This window comes from Oryx dammah, unplaced genomic scaffold, assembly GCF_014754425.2.
Source record: "Oryx dammah isolate SB20612 unplaced genomic scaffold, SCBI_Odam_1.1 HiC_scaffold_18, whole genome shotgun sequence".
In the NCBI taxonomy this organism is placed as follows: Eukaryota; Metazoa; Chordata; class Mammalia; order Artiodactyla; family Bovidae; genus Oryx; species Oryx dammah.
In genome coordinates, this window is record NW_024070202.1 from 85,426,696 (window position 1) to 85,451,029 (window position 24,334).

A 24,334-nucleotide genomic window follows, 5' to 3' on the forward strand; every position below is an offset into this window, starting at 1 on the left:
CAGCTATGACAATAGTAACTATTCATGGGAGTGGCTATGAATCCCAGAAATGTAGCCCACTAAACTCAAATTAAATGTATATCCAATTTAATCCTTTAGTCATATCCTAAAATGCTCCAACACTCTCTGACCACAGAGGAAATATGAAGGCAGGAAAGTAGAAGTAGAAAGAGATAGCAGCACTAGTCTATAGAAATACAATAATTGACTCTATAAATTTAAACAAATATATACTTGACACTGTGGACACATTGGTAGGCCCCTTCCCAGAGCCCTGAAGTTCATTTGCCTTTGGTGGGGGTGAGCAAAGGGTTGTCAAGCACCAAGGATGCTGCTGAGGGACAAGGCAGGCTAAAACAGGATACGTTTCCATCAGCCTGAGGGCTCTGGATGATCAAGGGAGGAAGCGGTAAGAGAGCTAGTGATGAGGGGCACAGTGACAGCAAAGACCACCTTCCCCATCATAGGATTTTGCCCGGGGACCGTTCTACACTTGCCAGCCTTTCCCAGATGTTTCTGCTTTGGCATGAAGCTAGCTAAGTTGACCTCAGATCTGGGATTCCACCAGGGAAGGCGACAGGGAAGAGCCTGTTTTCGAATAAAAGAGGCATATGGGAGATGATAATTCCATGATTGGCAGAAAGGGAGAGACAAAAGTGACAACTCAAAGAGAAGAAAGACACTTTTTTTTTTTCATTTTCATAACAGTTGCTAAAATCAATGACAAGTAAAAGAAAACTAAAGACAGGAAGGAGAGACCTTCACTAGCATTCTTTCATTGAAATGCTCTTATGCCCAAAGGGAAGTGTGCTATCACAATTATAATGAAACAAAACCGAGTCCAACAGCATATAGATTCAGACCATGAAATACAGCCTCCCAAGTAAATTCATTAGAAACTGATATGCATGTATAAGAAAGAGCTTGGACACGAAGACAGAATGAACAAAATGGAATCCTATTCCGTACTTAAAGTGAAAGTGAAGTCGTTCAGTTGTGTCCGACTCTTTGCGACCCCCATGGACTGTAGCCTACCAGGCTCCTCCCTCCATGGGATTCTCCAGGCAAGAGTACTGGAGTGGGGTGCCATTTCCTTCTCCAGGGGATCTTCCTGACCCAGGGATTGAACCCGGGTCTCCTGCATTCCAGGCAGACGCTTTAACCTCTGAGCCACCAGGGAAGCCCATTCCAAACTTAAAATTCAGCTAAATATCATTAGATGAGCGGCTATATTAATGAACTTTCTAGAAAAATGTTTACACACATACTGCCTAATATGAATGGATAATGGGGATAAGGCAAAAAAAAAATCAACTTTTAGACAGGCTAGTGTCAGCCTTCTAATAATGATAAAGCTCTCATGGGTTCACTGTGGACTATTACCAGGACTGTCCTGATGTTTTTATGTGTATCAGACAGTCTTCATAAGTGCCTTATGAGAGAGGTATTTTCATTTCTTCCCTTGATCAATTCTTTTCCCAATTATCTCCTCCTCATGTCTCAACTTAAGTACTTACTACCTAAAATAAATTGGGTCTCAATACCCTCTGGAGAAGGCAATGGCACCCCTCTCCAGTACTCTTGCCTGGAAAATCCCATGGACAGAGGAGCCTGGTAGGCTGCAGTCCATGGGGTCACAAAGAGTTGGACACGACTGAATGACTTCACTTTCACTTTTCACTTTCATGCGTTGGAGAAGGAAATGGCAACCCACTCCAGTGTTCTTGCCTGCAGAATCCCAGGGATGGGGGAGCCTGGTGAGCTGCCGTCTATGGGGTCCAACAGAGTCAGCCACGACTGAAGCAACTTAGCAGCAGCAGCAGCAATACCCTCGCCAATTTTCTTTTTCAAAATATCTTCATCTTTCTTCATAGCCCTTATCAGAATGTGTAATTATGCACTTATTTTTTATCAGTTTAATTTCTGTCTTCCTCTCTACCATGTAAGTCCCGTGAGGGTAAAGAAAGTCACTTGTGTGCCTCACAGAAGCACAGTATGTTCAATAAATATAGGTTAATTAAATAAGCTCAATAAAGGTTAATTAAATAATTAAATTATGAGAAAACTAGAACTTAGAAAAGTGAGGCCATATCCAAGTGGCAGAACATGATTTAAATCAAGCTCTGGGTGACTTCAAAACCTTTGAAATTAACCACTGTTATACCCTGCTCATGCCAGCTAGGCTACATAGTTTGCAGAACTGAGTGCAGAATAAAAATTTGAGCCTCTGTTCAAAAAGCAAGGGAAAAAGTCCCTTAAAAGCATTAAAATGCAAAGCTTTGTCCCTTCTTCCATAGTTTATCTTCACTTGTAATCCTTTGCTACTTATTGTGATTCTAAATAAAGAAAATTTACAACTTTAAATTACTACCATGAATTTTATTTTTCATCTTTACACTGGGCAATATCAGTGTGAAATGCAAATGTGAATATTCCCCCTTATATGCAGAAACAGCAAAATTACATAGTTCATATTTCATTATTCAAACACATATGCGTATTTTCATTTTATAAGAATAGTGGAGATGCTAAACAAAATTAACTCAGTTGTTTTTATGTACCTTCATGATTATGTTCTCATTATACCCATAGTGTCTACCTAGCTTGCTGATGAGTGAGGGAGCCCTGAGGGAAAAGCTTTGGGTTGCTCCAGATTGCCCTTTCCCCTTTCCTTCTCATTATTTTCAGCATAAGTGGTCAGCGAAGGAGGAAAAGAACAGGAGTAAAAAGGGATGTGGTGGAGGTTCTTTGCTTGTTCATGTTTCTTAGGATGCCATTTCTTCTTTCTATATTAGAACCACATTCTGGTTCAAGAGGAAAGCGTGACTTTGCAGGGCTGTGAGCACCCCTACTTCCTCAGGCAGGGATGTAACACTCAGAGCAAGATGTACTTGCTCTGTCTTGCTGAACTCCCACAGAGTGTGTGTGGATCCCCCAGGAGCCTATGCCCATGGGACGTGTTATATGCAAATAGAGCAGCAAGAACAGCTGACTCCCAGGCTGTGTGCAGCTCCTCTGCTCTTGCGTGTGCTCCAGCATCCCACAGGATTGCACTTACAAAACACAATCTCAGATGGAATTAATAAGAATTTCAAGACAGCAGCAGCAGAACATTAAACCCAGCAGCAGGCCTTTGTGAGCACATGACCTTGGGCACACACAAGGTCACACACCTGTGAATCTGGCCCTGTGCGCTCTGTGTGTCTACTGTGTTTTGCTGCTTACCTGATGGCGCTTTAATCACACTCCAGATTCACAGTAATGAATCATTATAATAAAGATCTCTAATTTCAATATACTATGAGGACAAGGAAGAATGACAAATATTTCCTAAGCCTCTTTTCAAACTTCTATTGTAACTGATAAGGAAAGCACATGCATATGTTTGCACACCAGGAATAAGGAATTATTTTTATTTGCAGACATTTATAATTGCTTTGCCATTGACTGAGCTATTAAATATTCAAATCTGAGCAGGGAGCAGGTAATTTAGTGCAGCAATATTTTCTCCTCTGTCTCATTATTAAAGTTGAATAAAAGTTAAATTATACAATAATGCAATTGCAAATATTTTAGCCAGGAGGGCATTGTACACTTCAGTCCTTTTGAAAAGAGAGACAATGATAAACAAAGTTAATTATCATCTCAGTCCTTTTAACCTGAGTTGATTTTGCATTTTGCCTCCAGTGTCTCCTGACATGAATCTCAGTTCTGAAGGCAAGTGCTCCAAACAACAAGTTTTCTTATTTACCATCATAACTTGTGACTGTCTTGGCTTAAGCAGCCATGCTAAGATTGGTACTCAGACTGTATCAAGAAAATTAACAAACTGAGGTTTTTAGCTCTGTTTGACAGATGAGAAAATTTAGTCTCACTGAGGTTAATTCACACACAGGCTACATGGCAGCAGTAGAATTTGCACTCAGGTCTGGCAAAACATGCATTCTCACCTGATGTATTCTTACTGCACTCTCTAAAGCAAGCGATATGGCAATGATAATATCTATATGCTTTCACAAAACTGGAGATATTGTACACTTGTCCCCTCTCAGTCTGAGTTTGTAATTTACATTAATCAGTTAACTATGTTCTTAGGTAAGTTTTTTATCTGTCTACACTGTTTCTCACATACTTTCTGCTTTTCTGCCACTACTTTTCTGAAGATATAAATAAATGGAATATTTCCTTAAAGTGAAACAAAGTCACTCAGTCGCGTCAGACTCTTTGCAACCCCATAGATTACACTGTCCATGGAATTCTCCAGGCCAGAGTACTGAAGTGGGTAGCCTTTCCCTTCTCCAGGGGATCTTCCCAACCCAGGGACCCAACCCAGGTCTCCCGCATTACAGGCGGATTCTTTACCAGCTGAACAACAAGGGAAGCCCAAGAATACTGGAGTGGGTAGCCTATCCCTTCTCCAGTGCATCTTCCCAACCCAGGAATCGAACCAGGGTCTCCTGCATTGCAGGCAGATTCTTTACCAATTGAGCTATCAGGGAAGCCCATATTTCCTTAAACTATACCACAATTAGAACATTTTGTACTAAACATTTTTCTAGTTCATATATATGACACAGAAATATAAAATCTAGATTAAATATTATATTTATATACATTTTATATATGGTATATCACATTCAATGCTTATATAAAAATGATTCACTATCAGTCATCTAAGGTTCAATCCCTGGGTTGGGAAGATCCCCTGGAGAAGAAAATGGCAACCCACTCCAGTACTCTTTCCTAGAAAATTCCGTGGATGGAGGAGTCTGGTAGGCTACAGTCCATGGGGTTGCAAAGAGTCAGACATGACTGAGCGACTTCACTTTCACTTTTCACTTTCACTTTAAGAGATATCGTATCTTTTCACCAAAGATACTGATTTTAGCATTTGATAATAGATTCAAAATACTGATTTCATCAATAGAGTGCATATGTACATTTAGATCTCTAAGTTTATATTCCACATGTTCTGTAACATTTATTATTTATTCAGTAAAACTGAAGGTCAGTATATGTTAAGCAATGAATTTAACATTGGATTTAAATGACTTGCATATACTTTTCCAGAAAGCCTAAAACAGTTCAATGTCTATTAGCTAGAAAGATATTCTTGTCCAAACTTAATTTAAGAAGCACCAAAGGCCCATACTGAAAGAAATTATATTTTCTTATGAAAACAACTAGAACCAGATAGGCCATGGAGAGGGTCATGCCACCAGCAGGGACCCAGTAGGATTCCCTAAATTAAATTACATAAGAAAGTAGCCTTTCTTGTCACTGAGGATTTGACACGACTGCCCTGGATTTCCTTAGGAATAAGTAAACAATTTTAAATGGTTTTCGTGTTTTATACAAGTTTTGTTCAGATTCAACTAAGAGAATATTCTGGTTCTCATATTTAAGGATTTAGTTTCTGGGCAAAAGGAGTTCATAACAGATTTTTCAGAATGAGTTCATTTGTTATTTTGGTTTATTTTAATATGAAGGATCACCAAGATCTCTATTTAAAGTTAGGAGCACAACTACTTTTATTTACTCTCGGGCCTTACTCAGACAACACAAGAGACAAAAGATAAAAACATATAAGCTAAAGTGGACGGTAAAAGAGCTGATTGTGTAACAAAGACTCTAAATAAGATTAAGGAAAATTAAGAAGCCTGAGTGCTTATGCTCCAGAGTTGACAGCTGATGTCTCAGGTGCTTCCTCCCAACTGAAATGATTAAAAGTTGATGTGATCAGGCAGAACCAAGGCTTTTTGCTCTACATTTTGTCAGCATGGACGTTAAAAGGACTGAGATTAAAAGCACTTACTCTTTGGTTTGTTGTTGTTCAGATGCTAAGTCGCGTCTGACTCTTTGCAACCAAGGGACTGCAGCACAACAGGCTCCTCTGTTCTTCACTGTCTCCTGGAATTTGCTCAGACTCATGTCCACTGAGTCAATGATGCTACCTAACCATCTCATCTTCTGCCGCCTCTTTCCCCTTTTGCCTTCAATCTTTCCCAGCATCATGGTCTTTTCCAGTGAGTCAGCTCTTCACATCAGGTGGCCAAGGTATTGGAGATTCAGCATCAGTCCTTCCAATGAATATTCAGGGTTGATTTCCCTTCCTTGCAGTCCAAGAGACTCTAAAGAGTCTTCTCCAACACCACAATTTGAAAGCATCAATTCTTCTGTGCTCAGCCTTCTTTGTGGTCCAACTCTGACATCCGTACATAATTACTGGGTAAACCACCAGGTTTGACTATATGGACTCTCTTCAGCAAAGTGATGTCTCTACTTTTAAATACATTATCTAGGTTTGTCATAGCTTTCCTTCCAAAGAACAAGTGTCTTTAATTTCATGGCTGCAGTCACCATCCACAGTGATTTTGGAGAGCAAGAAAACAAAATCTGTCATTGTTTCCACTTTTTTCCAGTCTCTTAGCCATGAAGTGATGGGACCAGATGCCATGATCTTCGTTTTTTGAATGTTGAGTTTTAAGCCAACTTTTTCACTCTCTTCTTTCACCTTCAAGAGGCTCTTTAGTTGCTCTTCACTTTCTGCCATTACAGTGGTATTATCTGTATATCTGAGATTGATATTTCTCCTAGCAATCTTCATTCCAGCTTGTGCTTCATCCACCCTGGCATTTCTCATGATGTTCTCTGCATATAAGTTAAATAAGCAGGATGACAATATACAACCTTTTCTGTACCCCTTTTCCAGTTTTGAATCAGTCCGTTGTTCCATGTCTAACTGTTGCTTCTTGACCTGCATACTGGTTTCTCAAGTGACAGGTAAGGTGGTCTGGTATTCCCATCTCTTTAAGAATTTTCCACAGAGTCTTGTGACCCAGACAGTCAGAGGCTTTAGCGTAGTCAATGAAGCAGAAGTAGATGTTTTTTTCTGGAATTCCCTTGCTTTCTTTATGATCCAGTGGATATCTGAAGTTTTATCTCTGGTTCTTCTGCTTTTTCTAAACTCAGCTTATACATCTGGAAGTTCTCAATTCACATATTGCTAAAGTCTAGCTTGAAGGACTTTGAGCATAACCTTTCTATTGGGCTTTCCTTGTAGCTCAGTTGGTAAAGAATCTGCCTGCAGTGCAGGAAACCCGGGTTCAACCCCTGGTTTGCGAAGATCCCCTGGAGAATGAAATGGCAACCCACTCCAGTATCCTTGCCTGGAAAATCTCATGGACAGAGGAGCCTGGTGGGCTGCAGTCCATGGGGCCACAAAGAGTTGGGCACGACTGAGCAACTAACACTTACTTACTTACTTTCTATTAATAGTATGTGAAATGACTTCAATTTTGTGGTAGTTTGAACATTCTTTGGCATTGCCTTTCTTTGGGACTGAAATGAGAACTGACCTTTTCCAGTCCTGTGGCCACTGCTGAATTTTCCAAATTTACTGACATATTGAATGCAGCACTTTAACAGTATCATCATTTAGGATTTGAAACAGCTCAACTAGAATTCCATTATCTCCACTAGTTTTGTTCATGGCAGTGCTTTCTAAGGCCCACTTGACTTCACACACTGGATTGTCTGGCTCTAGGTGAGTGGCAACACCATTGTGGTTATCTGGGTCAATAAGACCTTTTTTGTATTGTTCTATGTATTCTTGCCACCTCTTCTTAATCTGTTCTGCTTCTGATAGGTCCTTACTGTTTCTATCCTTTATCATGCTCACCCTTGCATGAAATGGTCCCTTGATATCTCCAGTTTTCTTGAGGAGATCTCTAATCTTTCCCATTCTATTGTTTTCCTCTATTTCTTCGCATTGTTCATTTAAGAAGGCCTTCTTATCTCCCCTTGCTACTCTCTGAAACTCTGCATTCAGTGGCGTATATCTTTTCCTTTCTCCCTTTCCTTTTAGTTCTCTTCTTTCCTCAACTATTTGTAAAACCTCCTAAAACAACCACTTTGCCTTCTTGCATTTCTTTTTCTTTGGGATGATTTTTTTTCACTGCCTCCTCTACAGTGTTACACGACTCTGTCCATAGTTCCTCAGGCTCTCCATCTACTAGATCAAATCCCTTGAATAAATTCATCACCTCCACTGTATAATCATAAAGGATTTGATTTAGGCTATATCTGGATGGCCTAGTGGTTTTCCCTACTATCTTAAATTTAAGCTGCATTTTGCAATAAGGAGCTCATTATCTGAGCCATAGCTTCAGGTCTTGTTTTTGCTGACTGTATAGAGCTTCTCCATCTTCTGCTGCAAAGTATAATCGATCTGATCTCGGTATTGACCATCTGGTGATGTCCATATATAGAGTCATTTCGTGTTTTTGGAAAAGATTGTTTGATATGTCCAGAGTGTTCTCTTAAAAAAGACTCTATTAGCCTTTGCCCTGCCAGGTTTTGTTCTCCAAGGCCAAACTTCCCTGTTACTCCAGGTTTCTCTTGACTCCCTACTTTTGCATTCCAATCCCCCATGATGAAAAGAACATCTGTTTGTTTCTTTGTTTTGGTGTTAGTTCTAGAAGGTCTTGTAGGTCTTCATAGAACCATTCAATTTCAGCCTCTTCAGCATTAGTTGGGGCATAGACTTGGATTATTGTGATGTTGAATGGTTTGCCTTGGAAATGAACAGAGATCATTCTGTCATTTTTGAGGCTGCACGCAAGTACTGCATTTTGGACTCTTGTTGACTATGAGGGCTACTTCACTGAATCTTATTCATACTTGTATCCATGGATTCTATTTGATCTTTTAATATTTGGTTTTTTTCCTTTGAAGTTTGAATTTCTGAATTCTGTTTTTTCAACTTAGTTTTATAGTCTAGGAAAAATATAAATGAACAAAAGAATATTAGATAAGGATAGCAAACAGAAGTCCATAATGAAAAGTGCAAAACATTTTCACCCAAGAAAATAAATTTTATTTGATTTTAAAATAGAAGGAAATCAAAAGAAATGGCTCTCTTAAACTGAATGTTCAAAAACCAGCTACAGGTCCCTGAAGTGATGGCTGAACCTAAATTTCCTGAGCAGTACAGATTCAGGATATACTTCCATTTGCTTCTTGAAAGACATTTATTCCACTGGCAAGGTCCAGAGTGCTGGATTCAGATTTCAGCTCTGCCATTGGTAAGCATACATGGCATCTGCTTGCAACTGGCATTATTTGTAAAAAGAGTCAAGAGACCACATGTGAGCCCCTGGAAGAGTATGAGGTCAGGTACACCTACACCTTGCTTCTTTTGTGATTGTCCCTGCAGATACTTAGCCCTTTTAATCTTACTTTCCTTTATCTGCAAAATAAGGATAGTAATAATACCTCCCCAGTGATGGTATTATATACTTTTTAGAAATATTATTTGTAAAATGCACCAACTCTTCTCCAACAGCAGAGTCCTCCTGGATGAGATGATTTAGAATATAACCCCTATCACAAATTGGAAAGTAGAAAGAGTGAATATGCTTATCCCCACATTGTGCAGAGGAGCAGTCTCAGGTTAGATTATTCACCCCATGTCCACAAATCTGGAAGGAGACAGGGCTGAACTTGACTGCAGGTGTTCTGACTCCCTGTTTTGTCAAGATTAAAATAAAATATCTCACAGTCTTGTTGCTTCAGATAAAATGCTGTCAACTGGGAAATACTAATAAGGGGCATATTATGCTAGTGTTTGATAATCAGCAACAGTGGATTCTTATTTTTAGCAAAATCCATGCAGATTTCAAACCTTGGCAAATATATGCTCAGAGATGGCCATGACTCCTGACAAGAGTCACCAGAATAAACCCTTATTCAAATGTTCCTGTCATCTCTCACTAATCTGAAATTTAACTGCATCTGTTTTTTCCTGAAATGAACTAAAGTGCCAGCTGGGACTCAAAGACCTCATTGTCATTGGGAGATTCTGCTCTAAGGTTATTAGTTATGTGTACTGCACAGCTAAACTGTGACGGAAAGGACTTTAAAAAGCCTGGATAGTGGTGATGTATTCTTCTTGTTTTGGTTAGGTTTAGTTTTTCTGGAATATGTATGTATGTGTATGTGCTCAGCCACGGGGACTCTGCGAACCCATGGACTATAGCCTACCAGGGTCCTCTGTCCATAAGATTTTCCAGGCAAGAATACTGGAGTGAGTTTCCAGTTCCTCCTTCAGGGGTCTTCTTGACCCAGGGACCAAACCCATGTCTCCTGCATCCCCTGCAATGCAAGCAGATGCTTTACCACTGAGCCACCAGGGAAGCTCTAGTCCAATAACAATATTAGCTTGATAGCAAGCATTTTTCTCTGTACAATAGCGTATTCCAGGAAAGCTCTAGAATTAAAATAGGTTTTTACTCATATCTGGAGAGTAGTAGATCTTTTACTGTGCTCTCTTGAACACTTTGATTATTATTTAATCTCTAATGCTAAGAGATAGTGAATACAAGAAAATCAAAAATTTGATATATAATTCTGAATCCTATAGTCATAGGACTATAAGCTAAAGGACTTAAAAAGGACTGCTAAGCAAGCTCACATGTTTTCTTCCTAAAAATTGTCCTTTCCTTCCTACATGCCTCCTTTGAGAATGGTACTAATATGTTCAACCCTCAAGAATTTTAATTTACCACCTAAAGTTAATCAGATAAAGCTTCTTTTATATGATAAGGAAGTTCTGACAAAGAAAGTAAATTACTATTTCTATCTGATTATGTAAGTAAAAGCATGTGTTGTTATAAATACAATGCAATTAACATATAAAAGATGTTCAGTTATAATTCATAGATTCATTTGTGTTATAACCCAGGATGAGCCAACATTGTGCCTGCAAACAGCTCTCCATGGAAACAATTAATCACATTGATTTGGTGTGCCAGTTGCTATTTCTCATCTTAACTCTTTTTACCCTCAGAATTGTATACTAATTTGTAATCATACAAATTTAGCAATATTCAGATGCATTTTGTTTGCCCCTTCTGTATTATCAGTTTTCTCACATTTAATATTTATGGTACTTACCTTCCCCTGCAGAGGTATGTTCTCATATGAAATAGAAGATAAAAATGGAAAATCTCATCACAATAGCCATTTTTAACCTTTGGGAATTGAGACATCTTTCTGTTAAAGTTTTGAGTTTATAACAAGCACCCATTTTTAATTAGAGAGCAGAATGCCATATATTAATTTTTCATGTGAATTAAATATAAATTAAATCACAGAAAAACTTTTTGGAAACGCCAAATAGCTCTTGAGATAATTAAAAACTTACTGGGATACTAGGAATCAATGATTGTAAATCAAGAACTTAAAGCATAAAGATGGTGCAGACCAAATATACCAAATAGACCTCTCATTCTGCTCTCTGGCTTTCTTTGGCATTCACCTTTGGGACAGTAGACACAGAGCTCTGCCATAACTGAGCAAACGACTAAATAAAGAGGATCTTGCCTGATAGAGGTCGTACCGTGGACTCATGTCTCTCTGCTTACTAATAGCAGGGATTTGGCAGAGTGTTTAAAGTTAGATTCTCTCTCTTGTCCCAAACTTAGTTCTACCTTGCTTTTTGTTTTGTTTTGTTTTGTGTGTGTGTTTGTGTGTTTAAATATAATTGTTAAGGTTAGCTTAAAAAAAAAAAAAGAAATTGGTAGTTTTGTAGCCAGGTAAAGTGAGATTTTTAAGGTTTGTTGTACTGCTCTGAAATTACTTGTACTTTTCACATCCAATTATGAAAGAATAGAAAATATTGCTACACTTAACTCTCTGCTTCCAATTAATAAATCGTAACTGCTGGCTGCTGAACTATTTTTCAAAAGAGATGTAAATAATTTCATTTCGATCCCTGGGTTGGGAAGATCCTCTGGAGAAGGAAATGGCAACCCACTCCAGTATTCTCATCTGGAGAATCCCATGGACAGAGGATCCTGGCAGGCTACAGTCCACGGGGTTGCAAAGAGTTGGACACAACTGAAGCAACTTAGCAGGTACTTTTGTTTCTTAGTATAAAAGTTGTTCAGTTCAGTTCAGTCTCTCAATTATGCCTGACTCTTGCGACCCCATGAACCACAGCACGCCAGGCCTCCCTGTCCATCACCAACACCCAGAGTTTACTCAGACTCATGCCCATTGAGTTAGTGATGCCATCCAACCATCTCATCCTCTGCTGTCCACTTCTCCTCCTGCCTTCAATCTTTCCCAGCATCAGGGTCCTTTCAAATGAGTCAGTTCTTTGCATTAAGTGGCCAAAGTATTGGAGTTTCAGCTTCAACATCAGTCTTTCCAATGAGCACTCAGGACTGATTTCCTTTAGGATGGACTGGGTTGATCTCCTTGCAGTCCATGGGACTCTCAAGAGTCTTCTCCAACACCACAGTTCAAAAGCATCAATTCTTAGGCACTCAGCTTTCTTCACAGTCCAACTCTCACATCCATACATGACCACTGGAAAAACCATATCCTTGACTAGACGGACATTTGTTGGCAAAGTAATGTCTCTGCTTTTCAATATGCTATCTAGCTTGGTCATGATTTTCCTTCCAAGGAGCAAGCGTCCTTTAATTTCATGGCTGCAGTCACCATCTGCAGTGATTTTGGAGCCCCTCCAAATAAAGTCTCTTCACTGTTTCCATTGTTTCCCTATCTATTTGCCATGAAGTAATGGGATGGATGCCATGATCTTCATTTTCTGAATGTTGAGCTTTAAGCCAACTTTTTCATTCTCCTCTTTCACTTTCATCAAGAGGCTCTTTAGTTCTTCTTCACTTTCTGCCATAAGGGTGGTGTTATCCACATATCTGAGGTTACTGATATTTCTCCCGGCAATCTCGATTCCAGCTTGTGCTTCATCCAGCCCAGCGTTTCTCATGATGTACTCTGCATATAAGTTAAATAAGCAGGGTGACAATATACAGCCTTGACGTACTCCCTTTCCTATTTGGAACCAGTCTGTTGTTCCCTGTCCAATTCTAACTGTCGCTTCCTGACCTGCATACAAATTTCTCAAGAGACAGATCAGGTCATCTGGTATTCCCATCTCTTTCAGAATTTTCCACAGTTTGTTGTGATCCACACAGTCAAAGGCTTTGGCATAGTCAATAAAGCAGAAGTAGATGTTTTTCTGGAACTCTCTTGCTTTTTCAATAATCCAGTGGATGTTGGCAATTTGATCTCTGATTCCTCTGCCTTTTCTAAAACCAGCTTGAACATCTGGAAGTTCATGGTTCACGTGTTGCTGAAGCCTGGCTTGGAGAATTTTGAGCGTTACTTTACTAGCATGTGAGATGAGTGCAATTGTGCAGTAGTTTGAACATTCTTTGGCATTGCCTTTCTTTGGGACTGGAATGAAAACTGACCTTTTCCAGAAAAGTTGAAGAGGTTAAAACAGCACCTCACATGTATTATGAGAAAGATTGTAGAGCTTAACATTAATACACAGTTACATAGCTCCACATCTTTAGTTAATGGTACCATGTTTTAGTGGGGCTTCCCAGGGGGCACTAGTGGTAAAGAACCTGTCTGCCGATGCAGGAGACATAAGAAGACATAGGTTCGATCCCTGGGTCCAGAAGATCCCCTGGAGGAAGACATGGCAACCCATTCCAATATTCTTACCTCAGGATCCACTGGACAGAGGAGCCTGATGGGCTACAGTCCATGGGGTTGCAAAGAGTCAGACTGGACTGAAGCTACTTAGTGTGCACACACACCATATTTCAGTAGGTATGTAGTGATGACTCTTCATAGGCACAAAATGTTCCCTGATTACATTAAAACCAACATGTAGCTTTCTGTGTGTTTCTTTTTCTCGACTTGCTAGCTTTCCTGAAAGCCACCTATCTTGTGTGAGTTTTGTCATTAATTAATGATTATGGAGTTAAACTTATATCTTACCTAATCAGTTTGGTTTTTAAAAAACTATTTTGTTTTAAATGTGAAATTTGTTTGATAAATAATTAGCTAAGTGAACTTTCCTACTTCCCTACTCACTTAGTAATCCTAGGCAAAATTCCACACAAAATTATATTTCCAGGCTAACAGGAGCTCATAATTACCTAGATTCACCCCTGTTTCAAATCTTCTATAATCTCTGGGGTGTTTCAACAAGAAAGTGTCATTCAGGTGATAAAAACTAGTTTCCACATCTTATTCCTTCTAAAATATAAATAATTAGCATCAAACTGTGTATAAACAGTAAATTAAAAACCATGAATAGAGTTAGAAAATTATATTAAAACTTGTTTTTTCTGGTTTCATTTCATCAAATTTCATTTAAGGAAAATGTAACATGTTGGCCACATTCCCTTTTTGGCTTCCCTACTTTAATTTGCTTATTGGGTTCTTCACTGTCTTCTTTGCACAGAGCAAGGTTTCATAAATGCATATTGACATGCCCACTGTAGGCTTATACAGAAGGGCAAATTAATCCTCCATTGTGTAGCAGTCAAGTCCTATTTAGTGGTTTGTCTACAAAGATCAATACAGGGTCTCTAAGGCATAATGGCTGGCTCCATTCACTCCTGCTAGACAAACAAATGCCCTTTTAAAAGTCAGTTCACGAAAAAAGCTTTTTCTAGGCACAACCAGCCCTAGGTTAAACTTTCAAACAGTCCAAGTTTGGATTTCAGTGCTGCAGGCTTCATTGCTGGGCCTGATTTCCTTCTTTGAACCATTTTTTCCCCATTACAAATGCCTTTAAGAAGCAGTTTGATACATAAATTTAATCCCAAAGAGATACAAATGAGTTCAAAGGCTTAGTGTGTTAGCACTCTCAAGAACAGTTGTATTTTAGCCAAAAGAGTTCTTAGGCAGAATAAGTCTCTATGGTGGAATTCAAGTAATTCAAAGAGCATGAGAGACAGGAAGTAGCCAGGAAGGTATCTGAGCATTGTCATAGGCAGAGACTTACTCCACCTGCTCATAAGACCATTCCTGCTGCTAACACTTGTCTGAAAGCCTCTCATTATTAACATATTCTTTCTCCTTATTGTTTGGCTCACTCTTTTTTTATCCTTCTAGACTCAATTCCAATCGACCTCCTTTCCAAATACTTGTGGGAGTATTTCTCAAGTACGCTCAACTCGTGATGAATCCCAGAATTATTCCTGGTACAGTGGTAATCATTACATTATTATTTCCTATGTAGCCCTCTCTCCCTACTAGAAGTCACCTAGAACAAGGTCTGCTGCTTTTAGTCTCCCTCTGCCTTCCCAGACTTAGCTGAGTGCTTGGAACACAATACATTTTCCTCCTACCCACTGTACCCCCAAATTATATAAAGAGTTGGCTGCCACCAGACAATCAATCCATTTCCCCTTTGATCTGCTGCACACTCATTGACACCAGGCTTCCAGTCATGGTAGAGTGGGCTATGATGGGAAGGGCAGATGAGCTGGGAAAACAGGGGCTCCCCTACTCTTCCCTCCTAGAAGGTACATTTCCTAAAGTCAATAATTAAAAACTGTTTGAAGAAAAATATATGACAGTATTGAGGAAATATTTCCTTGAATGATTTCAAGCTCTTCCACAGGAAAACAACACTTAACATTTCCAAAGTGAGTTGATTACACAAAGAATGGCCCCTCTAAGTCAGAGATTGATAAAATACCACCCACAAGTCCAACAGAGCCTATCTCCTGTTTTTGTACCACTTGTGATTTTAGAAGACTATTTACATATTTAAATGGCTGGTGACGGGTTTAGTCACTAAGTTGTGTCTGACTCTTTGTGACCCCATGAACTGTAGCCCACCAGGCTCCTCTGTCCACAGGATTCTTCAGGAAAGAATACCAGAGTGGGTTGCCATTTCCTTCTCCAAGGGACCTTCCTGACCCAGGAATTGAACCTGGGTCTCCTGCACTGCAGGCAGATTATTTACTGACTGAACCACCGGGGGAGCCCACTTATTTAAATTGTTAGGGAGAAAAATCGAAAGAAGAATATTTATTGACACAGAGAATTATATGAAATTCAAATTTCAGGGTCCATAAATAAAGTTTTTATTTATTTATGGACACAAATTTTTATTAGATTATAGTTAGCCTCATTCATTTATGGATTCTCTAGGGCTGTGTTTGCACTTTGAACAGTTGTTATAGAAACCTTATGTCATGCAAGGCCTAAAATATCATCATCTTGTCCTTTACACAAAGAGGGCTCTAAACGAGCATATAAGAAATAACGTGTGTGTGTGTGTGTGTGTGTGTCCATGCACATGTGTGCTCATTCAGTCATGTCCAACTCTTTGCCACCCCATGGACTGTAGCCCACCAGGCTTTTCTGCCCATAGAACTTTCCAGGCAAGAATACTGGAGTGGGTTGCCATTTCCTACTACAAGGAATCTTCCCCACCCAGGGATCGAAATGACATTATTTACATCTCTTTTGAAAAATAGTTCAGACACAGTTGCCTATGAGAAAAAGAGTTTCTTTAGGATTGAATAGAGAAAACCATTGGAACATCCCTTCTTAGGGTGAATAGTAGAGGTATAAACAAGATAATTAATGACGTTTCCAGTAGAAGTTAGATAAAAATAAAACATTGCAAACAATAACCTCAGGCATCTTGGAGGTAAGAGAAAAAAATACACAAGTATTTAGAAACCTGAAATATCAAGAGTCCAATTGTTTGTTTATTACTCTAACTTTCTTCCTCAACTGTAAGATCTTTGGGGAAGAAAAAAGAACCAAGTATTGAATTTATTATCAGTACCTCACTCATTATACGAACTTTATAAATTTTTAAGTAAGAAAGGGAGAGAGAAAAGAAAGGAAGAAAATAGATTTAAGAGGAGTATTTGCTTTTAGCTTTTATCATTCACTTTAACTTATTTTTTTTTCTTTTTTATATGTGGAAGTTCACTACCTTAAGTGCTTTTATCCAAGCAGACAATTTTATTTGTATGCATAAAACCACTAGCAAATGTATTAAGAATATTTCAAAGAATGTTATTCATGCTGTTTCAAGTTTCAGCCTCATTTTCTCAAAGTGAAAAATCAAGCACCATTGATCACATAGTGACTGCTCTTTGAGGTTAAGGCCCTGTGTTGTAAAGCCTTTAACTCTACAACTGTAAATAGAGTTATCTTAAACTCTCATTAATGGTAGAAACAGCAAGTTGTCAAACAAATTTTAAAAGACTATTCTAGCTATCCATGTTAATGACATCTATAATGGAACCACTATGTTCTTTCTTGTTTTTAATTTAAAGCACACATTATATATTATCATTTTATTGCCAAAACCCACATCCACAATCTTATATTCACTTTTAAACATAAGAATATTTTTTTCTGTATTTAAATTTATAACTAACAGCCAGGCTCTAACATGTTTACCTATAGACTTTCATTACTATAATAAACAACAAAAATAACAACAACCAAAACAGATGCTTCTGCTACAAACAATCTCACAAACAACTAAATTGTGGAACTCTCTGCATCTGGGAAGGCAATTTGTTTTTACATCTCTTCACCTGCCTTTAAAATATGCTTTAATTTATTACTAATGGCATTCCCAATGGCCTGTTGAAGGATGCAACTCTGAAATGATTTATTCTAATGAAGAGCCTCTTGTCAGCACTCCCTTACCACGAGGCTTGGAAGGCCCAAGGGACCAGATATTATTACATACTGTGCCCAGTTTCATACAAGTAGAACATTTTACAATCATCAGATCTAATTGGACATCTTTATAAGATTGCTTTATGTTTGGCATTTTTTTTTCCCCTCACTCTGTCCAAAAGGATATTTTGGCTCTTTAGTTTACAGTGGACTGAAACACACACCTTTGATAGAAACTGAAAAGCCTCAAGCCGGCCCTAGAAGGAAGCCCAACTGCCCCTTATTTCTTAAGGTAGGAAGCCTGTTGTTCGTGTGACATTTCCAAAAGCAGGATGACGTGACATGACACAGGGCACTGCTATGCAAAGAGGTTCTATCAGTCTGACTACCAGGATTCTAATTCTGGTAAAATGTAATTTGCTGCTTTTAGGGGAGTTCTGGAGTTGGTCAGCCAAATAACAGGTCTGTGTCTGGGTCATAATAACTTGAAATCAGGATGGACCTTAGCAGTGTGCTGTGGTAAATGCATAGAGACCTGTTTGGAGAGGGAAAGCCCTAGCTTCCAGTTGGATTTTGCCTTTTATTAGCTAGACCCTGTTTGTGCATGCTAAGTCTCTTCAGTTGTGTCCAACTCTCTGCGACCCTATGGACTGTAGCCCGCCAGGCTCTTCTTTCCATGGGATTCTCCAGGCAAAAATACTGGAATGGATTACCATGCTCTCCTCCAGGGGATCTTCCTGACCCAGGGATCAAACCTGTATCTCTTATGTCTCCTGCATTGACAGGAGGGTTTGTTACCACTAGCATTACCTGGGAAGCCCTAGCTAGACCCCGTTGTTGTTGTTCAGTTGCCAAGTTGCGTCTGACTCTTCACAACCTCATGGACTGCAGCACACCAGGATCCTTTGTCCCTCACCATCTCCCGGAGTTTGCTCAAGTTCATTTCCAGTGCATTGGTGATGCCATCCAACCATCTCATCCTCTATTGTCCTCTTCTCCTTCTGCCTTCAGTCTTTCCCAGATCCTAGTGGGCTTCGTTTCCCAGGCTGGCTTGTGATCTGATCTTCTGCAGGGTTGTCCATTGGGAGATTGGAAGGGGATGGAAGAAGAGTCAGATTTCCTTCTTTGCATCTTCTAAGGCAGCAGCTAACCCTCTTCAGTGGCTCTTTCTTCTCAGAGGCCCTAAGGACCCAGCTTCCATCAGGAATTTGCTCTGGAGGTCAGCAAGCTTTCTCTTCCTTTGCCCCTGGATCAGGAAGCTCCCCTGGAAAAGGAATCCTTTCCAGCTGCTACCACCCCCTGGGTTAACCTCTAGTCCTGTCTCTGCAAATCCACCAACCCACCCTAACCCACCCCCATTGTCTGTCCCCCAACCATGAAAATAATTCCATTCACTAAGTCCATTCTCTTATAAATACTTGAGGTTTCTGCTTTCCTGTGTATACCTTAATACAAACAATAGTATTTTAAAAGTAAGATATTGTGCCTATAATCTAATCTCATTTCCAGAAAATTAACTAGATAAGAAAATGCAAAGAGATGTAAGAAAATTATTAATATGCTTGGAATGTGGGATATTCTGGAATTTTTTAAACTTTAATTTCTAGTTTTAACTTATTTTTACATAATTTGTTTCCTCTTTTCCTTAAAATGAAACCTCAGGCAAATAATATTTTATAGAATTTCTTCTTAGTTTATGTTTTAACAGGTGCACCTTTCTGTTTCATTTTAAATTGTTTAAGCTAGATCCTATCAGAATGCAAACACAGGTGAATTTTCATACTGAAATCTGACCAGTTAGGACTATAGAGGTAGAGACATGTGTTTATTTAAGACCCTTCATTTGTGTTTATTCAGAATAGGCCTTAACTTACGTAAGTAGTAGAAAAAAGTGATCATTTATACAAATGAGCTTACATACAAAACAGAAAGAGACTCACAGACTTAGAGACGAACTTATGATTCCTGAGGGGGAGGAAGGATGGGGTAAAGAAATAGAGAGTTTGGGATGGACATGTACCCTGCTATATTTGAAATGGATAACCAACAAGGACCTACTTTATAACACATGGAACTCTGCTCAATATTATATGGCAGCCTAGATGGGAGAGGGGTTTGGGGGAGAATGAATACATGTATATGTATGGCTGAGTCCCTTCCCTGTTCACCTGAAACTGTTACCACATTGTTAATTGGCTATAGTCCAATACAAAATACAAAATTTAAAAAAGGTCTAAGTTATATTACTGGATACAAGCTTTTTTCCCCTCTGCCTATTATATAGATAAAATATAAAAGTTTTAACATGTAGCAGTGTGCCAGTGGACTTGATTAGACTTGAAACATATTTAATAATTAACTTATATAATTTTTCACCATCTAAGTTTTTTAAAAGGGTGATTGTGTAATGAGGGGTGGGTGTTTACTATTTTGGGGAAACATGTGACTCCTATTTCCTTATCAAGGTCATTAAATGACATAAAGCAGAACTTCCTTAAATTTGCTGTATATACAACTTAGGCAATTAATTATAAATTTTAAAATTTACTGTTAAAAAAAAAGAAAAAAGGATGATTTCATCAATGCTTTACTATCCTAAGAAGACGTGAAAGAATCTAAACACAAAATGAATATAGTATCTTCATTCAATTGTAGGAAATAACTTTGCCTCACATTGAACAGAACAGAATTGTTCTCCAAAAGCATCTCTAATGTAAATATAGGTCTTTGGAGTCTCATCAAAAACAAAGTTTGTTTAAGGATATAGAAACTTTCTAGGTTAAACTGAAGGCCAGAAATGCCTGGCTGTCTTTGGGAGGTTAAATCACAGCTCCTCCAGTCTCACTTCCTTTTGTATTTAAACAGCTGTGACTATTTACATGAGGCATAATTGTATTAAATCATTTATGCTTAAAGAATATTGAAATTTTTAGCAGGAAAGAAGTAGCTTCCCTGGTCAGTGACCAGGCTGAGTGATGCATAGATAGGGAAGTTACAAGGCAGGCATCCAACCTGGCTGTATGACTTGGAGAAACTACTCTGTGTTGATGAGCTCCAAACTGAATTCTCACCTTCCCTACAAGACAGGAGAAGCCCAGCCTCTGCCCATGGTCAGCTGAGTGAGGGGGTGCCAGGTCATTCCTGGTATTGCCTTTAGATCATACAGACAAAATGTGCCCCCCTTCCCCAAATTCACATGTTAAATCCTAACACCCAGTGGGATGGTATTTGGAGGTGGGGCCTTTGAGAGGTGATTAGGTCATGAGGGTGGAGCCCTCATGAACAGGATTAGTGCCCCCAAAGAGCTCCTTCCCTCCTGTTGCCTGGTCCTCACAAAAGGCAAAAGAACAGCCATCAGTGACCTAGGAGGTGGGTTCTCACCAGACACTAAAGGTGTCAGCATCTTGACCTTGGACTTCCCAGCCTCTAGATGGCAGAAGTGACACAACTTGTGTTTGCAGCATCACCATTTCCTGAGATGCTGCAGCTGCCAAAGCAGAACCTAGCTCCCTAAACACGTCTTATCTCCAGTATAATTAGAACTGTGTGCCTTCTTTTCTGTAAAATTTAAGAACTAGATAATATATGGTAAAATTATTAAGCCTTCCTGGGCAGAATTAGAAACAAGAGATGCATTAGGTCATTACTGGATAATCTGTAAGTAAAGTTTTAAGTAGGGCTCAGAACAAAATGTGTAGATACTTGAAGACATCTCAAAGGTACCTTGAAGCCGATAACAGCTAACAGGTCTTAGACTATAAACTCAGGTGGAAAACAAGAAAAACTGTCACAATAAACATCTTCACTTCATGCTTTTATTTTGCCCAACTGAATTCTCCTCTCCTGGAGACCAACTCCTCCTTCTTCCCATGACAAAGGCACTTAGGAGTCTTTGAATGGATTGTAAATAGTGAATAATTTTAGTGGTGTTAGAGATCAGTGGTTATAAGAAAACAGACGTAAGGAGCAGAACTGTCAGAATGGCATTGGGATTTGTCTCCTTGGGTGGAAGCCTGCAGTGTGGCAGCAGTGACTTGGAAATACGAACAGCGGGGCGCTTCCTCCAACAGATTCACCTTTCAAAGGACGGGAAGAGCTGGAAGCAACAGCAGCAGGTAACTGAAGAAAGTTCCCAGTGTGAGGGTACCTCTGACACTGTTAAAGATGAAACCCCTTGGGATGCACAACCAGAACACACAAAACTATGAAAACTGGTAACAGCAGCCACAGCCAAAATGATCAGGTATTCGCTGGGACCTTGACTCGGCTTGAAGGATTAACTGCCTTCTGATGGAAGACAAGCCTATCTGCTCCAATATACTCCCAGGGCATAAGCAGATAGACCTTGTTAAGAAAAATGGGCACCAAACAATGACATTTTCAGAGAACTGATAATGCTCACTATCTAAGATTAGCAGCACCCTCCAGTAGAATACAGAGATGTGGAAAGACTCAGCCATCTCCTAGGGTGACATGTGAGATTCAGAGAAGCATGAGTCATATTTGTTCAAATTGTTGGGCACTTGAGGATTGCAAAATCTGTCAAATTTGAGGGGGTTTGTATTTTGAGATTCTGGCCAGATATATGTTGGTTAAGCATGTGACAATGGAAAGTGGGTAGGAACTGAAAAGTGTCAGGTCTCTTGACTTCTCTGTTCATGTAAAATCACATAGGTTAAAAATAATGCCTCTGGGTATAAAAAGTAAGGTTAATTGACAGGGTAGAACGAGGTTATTCTGGGCACATCATATAAGTATCTGAAGAGGAATTTAGACAAATTGAGGAGATGAGTTGGTGCTCGGTCTGGAGAAGAAAAGGAAATCTGGTTAAGAGAAAATAAGAGCAGGAGATGTATACTCACCTTCACTCCCTCCCATTATTTATTGTTTACCATCAGGCTCTCCCTGGAGGATTTATTTAAACCATAAACATTTATTGAGTTTCAACTACTTGCTCAGCTCTCAGACAAGGTCTGTGCTAAACTGGGTTTATAATGATGACATGATCCTTGACCTATTGGACCTCCTAGTTTAGTGAGAGAAAAAAGACCTGTACAAAACTAATTGTGCTTTACTAATTGCAAGCAGCATGGGAGGCATCTGAGAGAGAGAATATTACTTTTATTGGACAGAGAAACTTGTCAAGAAATTCTTCAAATAAGAATTAATGCTAGAGCTTTATCACTGAAAATTAGGAGTCCACCCAAAGGATTTATGCAAAGGGGAGTATTCTAGAAATAACAATATATACAAAGAATAGAAGAATGGAAGGATTCCTCTAGTACATTCCTAGTACATTTCAGTAATACAAAGTTATTTGGTCCAATTACAACATAAGGTTTGTGGGGGTGAGCAGTGGAGAATGGGATCAGAGAGTCATGAAGAACTGGGTGTACCATGCTAAGAAGCCGGAGCTTTTTCCTGCAGGTGATGGAGAGACAATGAAGGCTTTCATGCAGGAGAATGACATGATCAGACTCTAAGATATGTGAGAGTGAAAGGATAGCTCCCGGCAACAAAGACTAGGCTCCAAAAACAGGAGAAAGTATTTCCGGTGGTCCCACAGCTGGGCAAGCTGTGTTTTGTTTTGTTTTTCTATATGCATGCTCACAATAATCAATGGTACATATATTTTCATAGCTTTTTTAAAAAGAAAGAATAAAGTATGAGAAAGTGGGCTCTGACAAGAATTCTTTGAAAGTTAAAAAAAAAATGTTCTTTAAAGATTTGTAAAGGCTATTACTAATGATACTCACTTGAGTAACAAATGTTTTATCAGTATACTGGATCATAATCATATGTTTTATTTGTAGCCTTTTAAGTCTCATTTGATCATATTGTAGGCTAAAAACAAGAGAAAACAAAAGAAGTCAGAAAAAAAATTGTGTTTGAAAGAGGCACAAGCTGGAGAAATGGTTAGTAAGCTGAAATCTCATGTTGAGAGCTTAGTGCATAAGCAGGAATAAATGTGCTAAAAGAATCTCCCTCATCTCCTCAGTTTGCCCCTTTAATTTCCAAACCTGGTCCTTTAATTTCCCCTAATTTTTTCACTAAAAGTCTTGGTTAAAGGGCTTCTTACTGAAAATAATACTTTAGTGATATCTCACATTACAGAAATTTACTTCTCTTTCTACAAGAAATAGAACATGCTGTCAGAATTCTGGTCCCTCTTTTTGGAAGCACCTTAAAAATAGATAATCAATGAAACTGGTAAGGTTTTTGTCTTGTTCAACTATTTCCAGAGGAATAAAATGCCCAAGATATATCCTAAATATTGAATGTGTGTAGGCAAAGATAAGGAATCGGTACAGGCAATTTACTGGAAATACTTCTCTCTCTTTCCCTCAGTTTGTGAAAACCAAAAAAGATCCTGGCTTCTAAACTTTCATTTAGGTTTTTATGCCCCCTAGTGGATATGTGGTATTTCTGCAGCTGTAAAATAATGCTGTGATTTTTACAGCATTTCCTTTGTGCAGTGTGTGTTCAAATTGCTTACACTGACAATTGATATGCCCTTAAATAATCAAATTATAAATTTTGAACATTATTTTGAACACTCCACTTGTGATAATTCAATAAAAGCTCCAAAAACTTTCAGTAAAATGCCTATGAAGACTGAGACTATCATGGAGTTCCCTGACCCATCTGAATTTTATCCATGAATTCCTTAAGAATCCATGGACTCCTGGCTAGGAACCTCTAGTAAAGGGAGTGTGGAGTTCCTCTAGCTGACCCCTTCACTTAGTATGCTAAGATTATTAATGTAAACAGTAGAAAAAGAAAAATATGCTTTTTAAAAATAGCTCAAATTTTGGCTTCAATTTAAGAAACAAGAGAG

The 24,334-nt window shown here is 38.9% G+C and overlaps 1 protein-coding gene and 1 non-coding gene across 2 annotated transcripts in view; one reads left to right on the forward strand and one right to left on the reverse strand.

Annotated features, from left to right (window-relative positions):
• KCND2 (potassium voltage-gated channel subfamily D member 2) overlaps nucleotides 1–24,334 on the forward strand; it is a 561,234-nt gene that overhangs the window by 510,833 nt on the left and 26,067 nt on the right. The gene's annotated exons all lie outside the window — the stretch shown is intronic.
• Nucleotides 1,108–1,180, reverse strand: TRNAS-GGA. The gene has a single exon. It is a non-coding gene; the product is annotated as a tRNA-Ser (tRNA).